Source organism: Scylla paramamosain, chromosome 16 (genome assembly GCF_035594125.1).
Source record: "Scylla paramamosain isolate STU-SP2022 chromosome 16, ASM3559412v1, whole genome shotgun sequence".
In the NCBI taxonomy this organism is placed as follows: Eukaryota; Metazoa; Arthropoda; class Malacostraca; order Decapoda; family Portunidae; genus Scylla; species Scylla paramamosain.
In genome coordinates, this window is record NC_087166.1 from 8,341,071 (window position 1) to 8,355,000 (window position 13,930).

At 43.4% G+C, this 13,930-nt stretch overlaps 1 long non-coding RNA gene across 1 annotated transcript in view; it reads left to right on the forward strand.

Moving 5' to 3' along the window:
- The window catches only part of LOC135107805 (uncharacterized), a 186,206-nt gene that overhangs the window by 77,732 nt on the left and 94,544 nt on the right, over positions 1 to 13,930 (forward strand). Inside the window, exon 2 of the long non-coding RNA XR_010272000.1 lies at positions 13,557 to 13,627. This is a non-coding gene — a long non-coding RNA (uncharacterized LOC135107805). The remainder of the gene's footprint in view (positions 1 to 13,556; positions 13,628 to 13,930) is intronic.

Genomic DNA, 13,930 nt, shown 5'->3' on the forward strand with positions numbered 1-13,930 from the left:
CCAGACTTACTACTCGCATTTTTCCTCTGATTGTCATTTTAATCCCTCGCTCCGGGAGTCTCGCTGCGCGCCAAAGGGCAGGGAGTGTTAGCAAGAGCGAGTGTCCGGAAGATTTGTAATGTAACCGACCGACAACAATGCGAGAAAGTGTAATGCAGATCGAATGCGCGGCTTCAGAGAGAGAGAGAGAGAGAGAGAGAGAGAGAGAGAGAGAGAGACCCAACACACATTTCCCTACACCAGATGTCGCAGAGTCGCTACCGGGACGTTCTTTTGCCTTCTCGAGAAAAATCAAACCCAAAGAAACTCCCACAATATACATTTCATATTGTAATCCGGGCAGCGGCTGGAACCTCGTGGCAGTCCAAATATTATTCGACATTCAGATCCACCCGCGGAACAATCCAGACCCAACCGTCGCATGTTAAAAGCAATTGTAAAAAGTGTCGAGAGCGAAAGGTAGACGGCCGCTCTTGGGCATCTCTAGGTCTGTGTGTGGGGAGAGAGGGAGTTGGTTGTGGGGTGGGGGGGGGTAAGATTATGGTAAGTGGGGGGTAGGCATTTAAATACACCTCCCCGCCCCGCACAATGCCCTACGCCAGGTGGGTCCTTTGGGGGGGCGTGGGGAAGTAGGGAGAAGAGAGAGAAGGGAGAGGTGGGGAGAGGGAGAAGGTACAGGGGATGGAACACGGAGGAGAAAGAAAGAGAAAGAGAGGCAGGAGAGGTTGGAATAGGAATCAAAGAAAAAATATATAAATGTGACACCCGCATATTTTTTCCACGTAGTATAAATGTCATGATGAATAAAATACGTGTCTTTTTTTCATTTATTTTTTATATAGTCAGGTTTGTTAGCGACCTTGTTCTGTGAGGGGAATATAGCGAGTCACCTGCATCCCCTCGCATTCCAGCCCCGGGGAGGAGGAGGAAGAGAAGGGGAAGACGGCCCAGTGAGGATGAAATACCGTAGTGGAGGGAATTATAATGCACCGTAGATTAGTAGGCGTAGAGAAAGCAATTACTTGGCTATAAAGGAAGAGAGAGAGAGAGAGAGAGAGAGAGAGAGAGAGAGAGAGAGAGAGAGAGAGAGCCTGCGGGTGGGTGGATGGGTGACTGTCATATCGCTTTTCACGGGACCCACTTTATCATCGGTCTCTGTATTACTTCCTTCCACCGCCTACCCCGCGATGGCTCCAATTCTCCCCTTGTGTGAGTTTTTACGGAATCCATTTCTATAAACACACTGGGGCACTGAATTCTGGGCCTTAACACACCCCTACATAAGGCTGGGTATGGGCACTGGTTTTTGGGGGAGGGTGGTGCGGAAGGGAGAGTAGGGAAGGTAAAGGAGACCGGGAGGGAGGTCTGTACATGGCCTTCTCTCTCTCTCTCTCTCTCTCTCTCCCTCTCTCTTCCTCTCTCTCACGAGCGTGGGTGTGGGAGGGTCCTTCGAGGGTCCTAAATCCTGTGTTGAAAGAATGATTCCACATATTTTTCACATCATTTCGTTCTGTTGCCGTATTTCCTTCTTTCTTCTTCCTTTAACTTGTTTCCATTTCATCCACTTGTTTCTATCGTACTGCATTTATAATTTGGCTGAATTTATATCTCTACGAGGAGTGATGGTAGGATGTCCTTGCGTCGCTCCGTTCTTTCCGTCTCAGCCTCCCAGCATCCACAGCAGAGGGTACCGAAGGGCCGCCATTGGGTCCTTCTCAGTTTTCCATTTTACACTCTTATTACTCCATGGTCTGCCTTTTTATTTGTATTTTTGTGCCATTGTCGACCCAAATACCCAGGCTCTTTGTGGCGCCCTCCTCCTCCTCCTCCTCCTCCTCCTCCTCCTCCTCCTCCTCCTCCTCCTCCTCCTCCTTTCTCTTCCTCCCGGTCTTTGCGAGAGAGGCCGATGGGGAGGAGGAAGAAAACGTCGGAGAAGAGGAAGAGAAGAATAACACTGTGCTAACAAACAGGAATGGATCTGATTCACTCGAGTCACTATAGCCTTTTTTCTACAATGGATATGAACCTTTCTTTGTCGCAGTTTTTATAAGTTCGTTTCAAATTTCGTCCATTCATTTATAAAATTTTCATCTAATCGATTCATATTTTTGTCTACTTCTGTATCACTTTATTTATTCGTCTGGTATTTTGTAAGACCATTTTTCACTTTTTATGCAGTTCGTCTTTTATACAGAGTCCATTCGTTAAATCTTGAAGTAGGCAAGTAATACAGTGCCTGCTACAAAGAACCTGACAATAAAAATACATGAAAAAAGCATATATATATATATATATATATATATATATATATATATATATATATATATATATATATATATATATATATATATATATATATATATATATATATATATATATATATATATATATATATATATATATATATATATAAGGAAATATTTCGTGATGTACTGCAGCAGACAAACACAGAGAGACATGCGACGCAGATACTGATAGGCAGGCATACTGACATACAAACACACAGGAAGACAGAAAAACTCACTGATCGTCGTTTATTTTCAAGCCACACGCACAGACTTGACTTGTACACGAGTAAATGAAGGAATCAGTAGTAACTTTCATAATGTCATATAAAAAAACATAAGTTCTACGTGATTAAATTTTCCCGTAAACACACACACACACACACACACACACACACACACACACACACACACACACACGTTCTAGGAATCAGGGAAACTGTCTTTCTAAAGGGACTCAAATTTCCCGAGATATCAACTTCCTGATTTTTGTTACCTCTCATCATCTCGGTTCCTCTTTGGCCGCTGCGGGACGACCGGAAGTGGCGAGATGATGAGATGATGGCTGAGGTGACGTGAGTGACAAGAGGAGAGAGAGAGAGAGAGACCATCATCCTCTCCTCTTTCCTCTTCCTCCTCTTTGTACTTTATTTTATTCACACTTCCCTTTTAGGTAAACTTCCATTTTCATTACAGTCTACAGATGAGATTTTTTTTTTTTTCTTTTGCGAGTCTTATGCGTAGCTTCCGGATATTTTTGAAGATTTTATCAACAAATCGAGTTAGCGTTTGTAACGTAATGTTTGTTGAGTTATTCGTTATTTTATCTTATCGCAGTAATGTTTAATCTTCCTTTATTTTTCTTTATTGTGAAACGTTTTGGATTTTCAGAGAGAGAGAGAGAGAGAGAGAGAGAGAGAGAGAGAGAGAGAGAGAGAGAGAGAAGAGGAAAATAAGTAATCAAAGAGCGATACGTTTCTAATCTATTTTGCTAAATATATTAGTACGAAAAATATTTTCGATACAGAGAACTGTACTTTTTTCACTTTGTTCCCTTATCATTTCCTTAACACACGATGACGAAGAGAAAAAGTAGACCACCTCCATCCCTCCATCCCCTCTTTTCCTCCCTCTTACCACCTCGGCTTCTCCCTCCATTCCTCCTGCGACCCATGACCCTAAGGAGGAGGAGGAGGAGGAGGAGGAGGAATAAGAATAGAGGCATGACCACAAGATCTTCCAATGGTCTGCAGGAATGAAAAGGAATGAATATGATCTCATTTTCCACCACCACCACCACCACCACCACCACCACCACCACCACCACCACCACCCACATATGAAAGGTGAAGCTTAAAAAGTGTCACCTTCACTCATCCTCACTCACTGTCTCATCTGGGGGGGGGTCCTAAGAGGGTCTTTGGTGCCGTGGTCTTCCTGTTCTTTGAGGCAGGTGACCCCTCTCTTCCTGAGGCCACAGACGCCACGAATATCACCCTGGAATTTGCATCTTGAGGGAGACTAAGGAGGAGGAGGAAAAGGAGGAGAAGAATGGGTGTGGGAGGAAGAAGAAGAAGAAGAGGAAGAAGATGAAGAAAAAGAAAAAGAAAGAAATAGAAGAAGAGGAAGAAGAAAAAATTAAGAAAGCATCACCAGCGACAACAACAGCAACAACAACAACAACAACAACAACAACAACAACAACAACAACATCAGAACACCCCTTCCCCTCACCACCCCCACCCCAACAACAACCAACCACAATACACACACACACACACAAAAAAAAAAAACAAGAATAAAAACTCGAAGAGGGAGAAGACAAACAGGGGTGGGCGGCGGCAGCAGTAGCAGTGAGGGCGGGCTGGCTGCGGCGAGGTGCGGGCGATAGGAGGAGATGAGGCATGAATGGGAGGCATGAGATAGGGGGATTAAGGAGGACGTCAGGAGGTGTGGTAGAGGGGCCAGGAATGTGCCCATGTTGAGGAGGCACATCGCGTTGACAGTAATTACACCTACACGTGCACACACATTAGTACACACGCACAGAGAGAGAGAGAGAGAGAGAGAGAGAGAGAGAGAGAGAGAGAGAGAGAGAGAGAGAGAGAGAGAGAGAGAGAATTTTTAGTATAAGTAGCACAAGCAGTAGCATAAATAGTCTCGTTATTACTTATATTATGTTTATTATCATTATCTTCATCATCCTACCACTCATTATCACTTAAATCTCCACCCATTTATTCCCTTCCCCATTCATCATATTCCTCTTATCTACTACATACATGGCAAGGGGGGAGGGAGAGCACAGGAAAATTGATTATTAAAAAGACACCCCCAATTTATGTCTATACGAGAGAGATAATACCCTGAGGAGGAAGGAAGGGGGTGGCTCCAGGAACGCTCACCTCTCGTATCTTAACAGGCAATAAAACACGAGGTAAGTTATTAGTCGGCGTCGTAACTCGGATCGCCGCTGTGACTTAGGCCGGGAAGCGTGTCGCCAAAGTGTAAGACTCCTGCGGCGCCTCTGAGTTGGTTCCCCTACGTCATAACTTTGCCGGCGCCCACCAGATGGCAGTGGCGGCATTCTTGAGATATTGGCCGGGTTATTGGAGGGAACTTGGCTAAACAGAGGACCCGCGGAATACCTGAGGCGTTAGCGAAGGAAGGTGAGCTGCTGGATAAATTTGAGGGTCTTCCTGAAGGTCCTTGTCTTAGTTCTTGGTCTCTCTTGCTTTCTCTCGCTCCTTCTCCTGCTTGATGTCGCGTTTTCGTTGCCTCGTTTTCTTAATCTCTCGTTTTCGTGATCTGGATTGTTTCATTTAGTTATAGAATCTTAATCTTAGTTTTTATTCGTGTATTTAATATGATATTATTATTATTATTCAACACACTGTTCATTCCTTTACTTCCATTCCTTTATTCATTCGCCAGACATTGCTTAATATTCAATTACTGCAGTTCTATAATAAATACATGTTGACAAATCTTTCCCAGTCACCAGTTTTACTCATCACTTTAATCTTCCGTTTCTTTTCCCTTCCTGTATTCTTCCACTTCTCTAATTTCCGTCAACTTCCATTTACACCTTGCAACCCATAACCCCACGCACTTGCTCCATATAATCCCTTTCCTCCTCATATACTTCCCTTTCCTCCACCAATTACCTCCCTCTACCCTTTCCTACCTCCTTCATTCCATACTCATAATCCTTTCCCCGAACCCCCTTCCTTCACCCCTTTCCTCTAGCGTTTTTCCTCCTTTTTTTAACACCTTCCTCTCCTTCCCTCCTCCTCCTTCCCTCTCACTTCTCACTCTCCTCCTCCGCGTCTCACCAGGAGTCACTTTATGCCCTAAGTGGTGATATCCTTCCCCTGCATAATAGTATAATAGTTATTAGTGTTTCCTACGCGGGGCTGCTTCGAGAAAATGACCTCATTAGATAAATAATTATATAGAGATGATTGCCCTTAGTTGCACTGATAACACCATTATTTTGTCAGGGTAATATATCCTGCGAGCATGATACGGCACAAAGGCGCGGCTCACGGGGACTGGGGAGGGTTTGCAAAGGGACAAGGGGGTGTAAGGCATGGCTGAGGGAGGTAAGGGAATGGTGGCGTAAGAGGAAGAGGACTGTGGAGTGTTAAAAAGGGGGTGAAAAAAAAATGTAGTGCGAGAGATTGTGAAAAAGTGGAAGATATGAATGGATAGAAGGTGCTGATACGTGGAAGAGGAACAAAGAATACAATAAATAAGAAAATAAGGGAATGAGGTGAAAAAAAATGTAGTCTGAGAGATTATGAAACGGAGAGAAAGGAGAGTAAAAGATGAAGATGTTTAGTAGAGGAACAAAGAAGGTAAGAAGGTTCTTGGAGAGTAGGAATAGGACATGAGTAACTATGGAATGTTGAAAGGGGATAAAAAAAAGATAGTGCAATAGATAATAAGAGATAAGGAGAGATGGAGGCACATGAAGACGCTTGCAAGAGAAACAAAGAAGAACTTGAAGAAAAAAAAAATTGTAAGGAGAAATGAACAGGTTGCAAGATTGATTCAAGGTGCTGCAAAACTTAAGGATAAAGGAGTAAGACTTAGGGGGAGGATTATGAGAGATGCTTAAAGAGTACTGGAATCATTAGGGAGAAAAATGTTACGCACCGTTCAATACCTCTGTTAATCTTTGAATTACCTGGACGAAGCAATGGACAGGTGTAGTGTAGGAAGCACGTTGAGTTGGTATGCCTTGCTTATTAACACGATTTTCATTCTTATCTGTATATCCTTAAGGTACATCGATAGTCCTAATGATATTTTTTTTTTTTCACACATTACTTTATAGACCAGGAAATTCAGTTCTCGTAATTTAAAACATCACTTAAGTATTGATTTCCTATACGTACATTTTTTTTTAATAACGCACATCCTCCTCATGCTGTCACCCTACCCCCCCCTCCAACTACACTTTCACTTACACCACCACACACCCAAACTACATACACAGTCACCCACATTCACACCATCACTCACACCCTCACTCACTTCCACACAAAATAATTCATAGCCAAACACACCCCCACCAGACACTCTCACCCTCTCACCATCACTCACCCTCACACCCTCACCCAGACACCATCACTCACACCCACACCCTCCCTGCACCCTCCGCCACACCCTCCCCAGAGCAACGAGAAAGTATCATAGAACATTTTTCCCACGTTCAGCTTAGCGTCCCACCTTCGCCAGGTTATTGAACAGGGAAAAAAGGAATGTATGGATATTTTTTTTCTCACACCGGCTCAGAGTACAATGGGCGGATCGTAGTGCTCATGAATTGCTTTGTGGCAGTTGGAGAAACGGCGACTGAGTGATGGTGGGAGCGGGAGGAGCGGGAGAGGAGAGGGAGGAGAGGGAAGAAGAACCAGGCGGCTTTCGCTTCACATACAGTAACCTGACGATTTCATTGTGTGTGTGTTTTTCCTTTATGGCTTCTTACCTTTATTATTTTTTTTTCTATCTACCTTCCTTCCGTTTCTCTCTCTCTCTCAGTTCGCACTTTTCGCTTGTGTGTGTATGGTATATTTTAGCATATTATAGGTTTTTCTTGACCATTTCATTTTTTTTTTATTTCATGGCTTCTTAACTTAGCATATTATTTTTTTCTGCTATCCTGTCGCCTTCTCTCTCTCTCTCTCTCTCTCTCTCTCTCTCTCTCTCTCTCTCTCTCTCTCTCTCTCTCTCTCTCTCTCTCTCTTGTTTTTGCACTGTTTTCACCTATGTATGTTTTGTATATTTTGCATATTTACATTTTTCTTTAATTTTAACGTGTACTTTTCCCTTCATGGTCTGTTACCGTTATCATATATACATTTTTTTATTATCTTCCTCCTCCCTTTTTCGATTCACAAATGTAAATCGCCGCAGTTTGCTTATATTTCATCTTTAGCGCATTTTATCTCCCTCTCTTTCGTTTTTCATTGCTGTGTGAACTGCCGCAGACCGTTTATATTAATATGCCGCAAGATTTTATGTGCTGTTATTGTAAATGCTACGCTAAGGAATAAAATTATATAGGCAGTGAATAATTTGCTTCAGACTCTTTTTTATATCTACACTAACAGACGTAACTCAGAAGCAACCACCACCACTAGCGCCTTCCTTCTCCAGTTACCGCGACACTCACCACCTTACTTTTTCTTTCATTTTTTGCTACAGTAACCAGAGGCAGCTTGTTTCTCCGAGTGTTGAGGGTTTAAGTCTGTTTTTTTTTTTCTCTCTCTCTCTCTCTCTCTCTCTCTCTTCGCCCTTTTTTTTATAACAACCGCGACAGAAACGACTGGTTGTAAAAATTATGCGTGGTATATATTTTAAAACATACAAGAGGGAACATCAGTGTGTTAGTCATAGAATGTGCATTGATGGATCCTATGTAACTATCATTTGTATTTATTGTTATCTATATGTATTGCTCTTATAAGATTTCCACGACTGCGAGGGGTAGCAAATTAACATTATCACGAGTACTATATGATGTGGCGCCATTTGAACCAGGAAGTCGGGAAGTGGCATGAAAGTGACGAAGCGACTCAATACACCCAAGCTTACTGCGCTGCTTGTTGGTTCACGGGGCAGCGACGACAAAGCAGAGGAGGAAATACATTGCGTGACAGCGAGAGAGGGCAGGGATGTGGGTGGCCGGGAGGGGGACGAGAAGAGACAGGACGGGATGGGAGAGAAGCAAGAGAAGTAGGGCTCGCAGGAGGAGAGAGGAAGAGTATAACGGGAAGAATCTTCTCAGATTTCTTATCCAAACATCATTTGAATGAGATGATACAAGGAAAACAGGATAAAACGCCAAGCGGGACGGGACGGGGTGGCCTGCTGCTTCTCCCGCTGACCTGACTCGTGGGCGGGAGGACAGAGGGATGGGAGGATGGAGGGAATGGAAAGCGCACAATTCTGATAAGGGGATGGACATGTGTAGTCATCTTAGTATAGTAGAGAAGGAGAAGAGGAGAGGACCAGGTTAGCATAATAGAAAGGAAGGAAAGGACAATGTTGCCAGTTTAGTATGATAGAGGAGGAGAGGACAATGTAGCCAGTTTATTATGATAGAGAAAAAGAGGACACTGTTGCCAGCTAAGTATGGTAGAGAGGCAGAAGAGGACAATGTTACCAGATTAATATGGTAGAGAGGGAGGAGAGGACAATGTTGCCAGCTTAGTATGATAGAGAAGAGGACAATGTAAAAAAGCTTAATATGGCAGAAAAGAAAGAGAGGACAATGTTGCCAGATTAGTACGATAGAGAAGAAGAAGACAAAATACATTCAGCTTAGCATGATGGAGACACAAGAAGGCATCAGTAACGGTGAGGAAGGAACAAATTCTCAGCCCCACGAATTCCTACAAGGCCCACGTGTCTGAGTCGTCGGAAGAATCAGTCAGCGCCTCCGTCAGTATTTCCGGAGACGAGGTTAGGTTGGCCAGAGTCGCGCATCGTCAGCTGGGTAAATATGACGCTCGATCATTTCCACCGAGCCGCGGCACGTGAGGATTGTGAGCTTGAGGAACTGTGGTGAGGAAAGGAAGCTGACTCAGGACCGTACGTGTATCCCCAAACACTGCATGCGTCCTGTCTCGTCAGTTTTCACCAGGCATTAGTGGAAGTCTTTAGGGTTTTCAAGGATGTTTTCGTGATGATTCTAGTGAGAGTTAAGTGTTCTCGTGATTATAATGAAAGTTAAGTGTTCTCGTGATTCTAGCGAGAGTGAAGTGTTTTCGTGATTCTAGTGAGTTAAATCTTTTCATAAATCTAGTGATAGTTAAATGAGAATTCCACATCATAAATAAAAAAAAATCATAAAAACACGACAGATCATCTCTTTGGCATTTAAAAGTCCTAAATGAGAGAACAAACCATTTCCAAATACGTGAGTCAATGCGGTGACTGCCTAGATGCTTCTCCCACGCTGCGACGAATGACGACACGGTGGCAAGAAGGAAAAGAGCAACAACTGGAGTGTGTCACGTTTACATCATGCACTCAGCTGTAATCGAATCCTTCACTTATGCTTGAGATCCTGAGTTGCAGCGTCTAGGAAATGCTTCGTGTCTCCGTGAAGAGTAACACACTGACTCTATTCAAAATGAACTTTAAGAGAATCATGTTGTTTTATTTGCGCAACGATATATTTTTTACATGTTTAATTTCCTTCAATATACTATACAGAATTTGTTTATAAGAAGAGTCATGTTGTTGTTCTGTCTTCTCCTCAATACATGACTGACTGTGTGTCTAGACAACTGAGGTCCTCGTTTAAAGGAAGAGGCACAGTATAATTCTTGTGAAATTACAGCAATAGGATAATAATTCATGCCTTCTTCCAGTATATCACTCATATCCTTAATTAAAAACAGATGGGCTGAGTTTTTAGATAAGGGACATTCATATTGTTTTAACTCGCGAAGTATTTCCTTAGATTGCTCACGTTATAAAAGACTAATATATAATGTGCATAGAAAAATTTACCTCACTGGCCCAGATGAGAAGGCGGCTTGACAGTTTGTATTAACCCAGACAATTACCTTCTTCGTTGCTATTTGACACATATCTCCTTAGCAAACTACTATACTAAAGCCACCATTAAACATTATATTACTTAGACACCGAAAAATCTATTCTCTCTTGTTTTCTTATAGATGGTTAGCAATTTCCAACCGTGAATTTTTAGTGTAGTGAATGGATGCATATAGCAGTGCACATGAATAAGTTACATACGCATTACTCACCACCGCGGAATTCAAAGCCAGGAAGAGGGAGTGTGTCTCGTGAGTCTGAGTAACACGTAGGAAGAAGCGAAGGGAGAAGAACGTAGCACCGGCACTCATAATAACGAACCTCTTGGCAATGCTTGTATATTTACGAGTCCCTTGCATTCACGGACCTACTCACGAACGATCGATCCTCTCCCTACTCCCAGTACTCCACCACAGCCGAAGAAAATGGGAAAGGGACACAGAGAAAATGGGAATGAGGTGCAAATGACATCTGGGATATATGACATACAAAAAGGGGGACATTTAGGACTTTCACCTTTGTTACTGAATGTGCTCTAAATGCCATTACGTGACGCAGGGAACGGCCAGGTGGTATCAGGTGAACGGGTAAGGTACGGGGAGTAATATCAGGTGACATGGAAAAGCACGGAAGGGAAGAAGAGGAGGAGGAGGAGGAGGAGGAGGAGGAGGAACAGCGTGAGGTAGCGTGAGAAAGTGACGTAAGGAGCAGGTAGCATGAGGCGACAGGACATGGACAAGTGGGTGTCTTGTCTCTATATATTACGTCTGTACTCTGTCATCAGCTGGTGGGTGATTGCATGTCCTTCAGAGAGAGAGAGAGAGAGAGAGAGAGAGAGACGCTATACCTCTCTATTTTCATTATACCCAAAAACAGTTTCCATGACAAATATTATTAAACGGAAGGAAGAACCATTAACAGGTATCCCTCCAGCCATTCCATTCCCTTCTCTTCTCTTCCCTTTCCTCAGTCCCAGACGATAAAGAGGAGAGAGATGGAGGGAATGGAGGGAGGGAGGGAGGAGAAAGGACTGGATAGCAGGAGGGCAAGGTCAGATGGAGGGAAAGGAAAGGGAGAGGAAGCACGATGGACTCTCCCAACCCACCCTCCCTCCTCCTCCTCCTCCTCCTCCTCCTCCTCCTCCTCCTCCTCCTCCTCCGCCTCCTCCTCCCTGCAACAAAGTAATACCTGACTGAAGGACACCGTGATGTACTGGACAAAGGGCCGCCTCTCCCTCTCTCCCGCCGCTCCCCAGGTGACTCTCCCTCCATAAATCCACGTGTACCAGCAGCAGCACAACCTCCTCTTCTGTCCTCACGTCCTGGCGAAGTGTCTGCTTGCGTCCCTCGTTCTCGTCTTCCTCTCCCGTCTCTCTTAGAAGTCTTGGGAGTATAAGAGTGTATTCCCTGGGGAGTGTGGATTGTAAGGGTGTGGTGGACGATGGTTTGGGTGTCTTGTGTCTTGTGTGTGTTGGTCTTTGCGCTGTGGGTGTGTTGGCTTTGAATGAAAGTATCTCGTGTTGCTTATTGAATTCATTGTCATTGCTTCCGTTTCTTTTTTATTATTATTACTATTATTATTATTATTATTATTATTATTATTATCATTATTATTATTATTATTATTATTATTATTAATTTATCAGAATTCGTATGTTATTGAATTAGTTTATCAGAATTCGTGTGTTACTGAATTTATTTATTAGAATCCGTATGCTATCGATTTAATCTATTAGAATATCCTGTGTGTTGTTTCATGAATTTATTAGAATTTCAATGGCTCAGTGAACTCATGAAATCAAACAGGTTATTGAATTATTTTATTATAATGTGTGTGCGTTATTGAATTATCAGAGCTGAAATAAGTTATTCAATTAATTCACCAGAACTCATAGAGGTTATTGATTCTCGTATATAGAAAGTTATCGCGTAGACAAGTGGCAGTGCAGGAGGAGAGGCGAGGAGGGCCGCGGCTTGCGTCTCAGGAGGGCGGGAGGACGGCGCCTCTCTCTTATCAGGCAGATGCAGCCGCTGGGTAGTGACTCTCCAGCTCTTTTTCCGCCTCATTTTTAAGTCCCGACAACGCCTCGCCTGTAATAAGCACCTTAACTTGCCTATTGAGATGTGCGCCTTTTTAACGCTACATCGCGCGGCAAAGTTGTGGATTAATTTAACAGATATACGGATGATTCTCCCCCGCTTTGTCTGCAGTAATTGTGTCGATTGAGCGAGTGGTTCGATACGCGAATTTTACAGCCAAGTCTCAACGAAGCAGCTCGTTAGGGCGCCGGGAACTCCTTCGTGCATGGACAAAAATCCATCGTGTCGTGTTTGTTTTTGATTAGTTGATTCAGCCTCGCAAGACACAAACATCTTAGTCTGCGTCTTCCTCAGTGGGGCGCCGATTTGACTTGCAATATTTGTTTGGAAAATTATAGAAAAAATGTAGCTGATGATTCATATAAATTAGAAAAGCTAAGAGGAAAGAAGTTACTCTAAATCGTTCTTTTCCTTAATTTGTCGAAAGTTCTCTTCGCCGTTACTTTCTTTATTACTGAGACCATTCCAGTCATCCACCTCTTTATGTGAGAACTATTTTTTTTCCTGTCTCATTTTTTAAATCAAACGTTATCAAGCTTGAGCCCGCTACTTTTTTCCCATACTAACCCTACAAGCCCTTACAGATGACCACAAAGGATAACAAAACAACACTCCTAGGACTTTAATAGATTCTTATACAGTATTATACCACCTTTTCTTCTACCACTCTATACAAACTACTGGTAAGAGGACTGGGACAACACATAACATCCCCTGTCCTTCACCTTTGGCAGTCTTAAGATCCACTACGCCCTGAGAACAGACCAGTTAGTACATTCCCTGCCATCATCATTTATACAGTAACGTTCGTCTCGTCTCTCTCTCTCTCTCTCTCTCTCTCTCTCTCTCTCTCTCTCTCTCTCTCTCTCTCTCTCTCTCTCTCTCTCTCTCTCTCTCTCTCCCTTTCTCTTCCTCTGCCTACCTACTCTTTATCAAGCAAATAGACAACACTTCCTCCTCCATTATGCATGACGAGGAGAAAAAAAGGACTTAGGTAATGGAGGACTGGAGTGTGACGCCTTTCTTGTCTTTTTTTTTCTCTCCTCCTTCTCCTTCTCCTCCTCCTCCTCACGTGTCCTCGTCTTCTCTCCAGGTGCGGGCGTTCATGAAGTGTCGTGAGTCATGGACAAGAGGACGGAAAAAGACATGTTTCTCCTTGGAAAGGTACGTACTTGTTGGGTCTTAGTATCATCTCCTCCTCTTCCTCATACTCCTCCTCCTCCTCCTCCTCCTCCTCCTCCTCCTCTCCCTCTTTAGTTCTCTCGCCGCCTCTTTCACTGTAGTGTTTCAGTAATTATTTTTGTGACACTTCATTCCGAGTGCTCGAGAACGGTGCTCGAGAGAAGTGTTTGTGTGTGTGTGTGTGTGTGTGTGTGTGTGTGTGTGTGTGTGTGTGTACGTTAGCGTGACCGCTTTTACGCCTCTCCATTAATTATGATTATATGTCTCACTATATTTCTCGCATAC